The sequence below is a fragment of the Arachis hypogaea genome, chromosome 14, assembly GCF_003086295.3.
Source record: "Arachis hypogaea cultivar Tifrunner chromosome 14, arahy.Tifrunner.gnm2.J5K5, whole genome shotgun sequence".
Classification (NCBI taxonomy): domain Eukaryota; kingdom Viridiplantae; phylum Streptophyta; class Magnoliopsida; order Fabales; family Fabaceae; genus Arachis; species Arachis hypogaea.
In genome coordinates, this window is record NC_092049.1 from 105,273,774 (window position 1) to 105,274,326 (window position 553).

General features: G+C 41.6%; 1 non-coding gene across 1 annotated transcript; it reads left to right on the forward strand.

The window, feature by feature from the left end:
• Positions 1-349: 349 nt before the first annotated feature.
• On the forward strand, positions 350-457 carry LOC112745274 (small nucleolar RNA R71). Its single transcript, XR_003173211.1, has one exon. It is a non-coding gene; the product is annotated as a small nucleolar RNA R71 (small nucleolar RNA).
• The last annotated feature ends 96 nt before the right edge of the window (positions 458-553 follow it).

Here is a 553-nt window from a genome sequence, read left to right on the forward strand (position 1 = left end):
TGCTATTGCAGGGTTCTCAGGATCATAAGCTTCTTACTCAGAAGATGCCTCTTGAGTACTGTTAGATGCAGCTTGCATTCCATTCAGACTCTGAGAAATCATATTGACTTGCTGAGTCAATATTTTATTCTGAGCTTTCAAGAACTCCCTTCTTCTGAGGTGTCCCATTACTCACAGGATTCCTCTCAAAAGTGTACATGAACTGGTTATTAGCAACCATGTCAATGAGTTCTTGAGCTTCTGCAGGCATTTTCTTTAGGTCAATGGATCCACCTGCAGAAGTATCCAATGACATCTTAACTAATTCAGACAGACCATCATAGAATATATCCAGGATAGTCCATTCTGAAAGCATGTCAGAAGGACACTTTTTGGTCAGTTGCTTATATCTCTCCCAAGCTTCATAGAGGGATTCACCTTCTTTCTGTCTAAAGGTTTGAACATCCACTCTAAGCTTACTCAGCTTTTGAGGAGGAAAGAACTTGGCTAAGAAAGCCGTGACCAGCTTATCCCAAGAGTTCAGGCTATCTTTGGGTTGAGAGTCCAACCACAC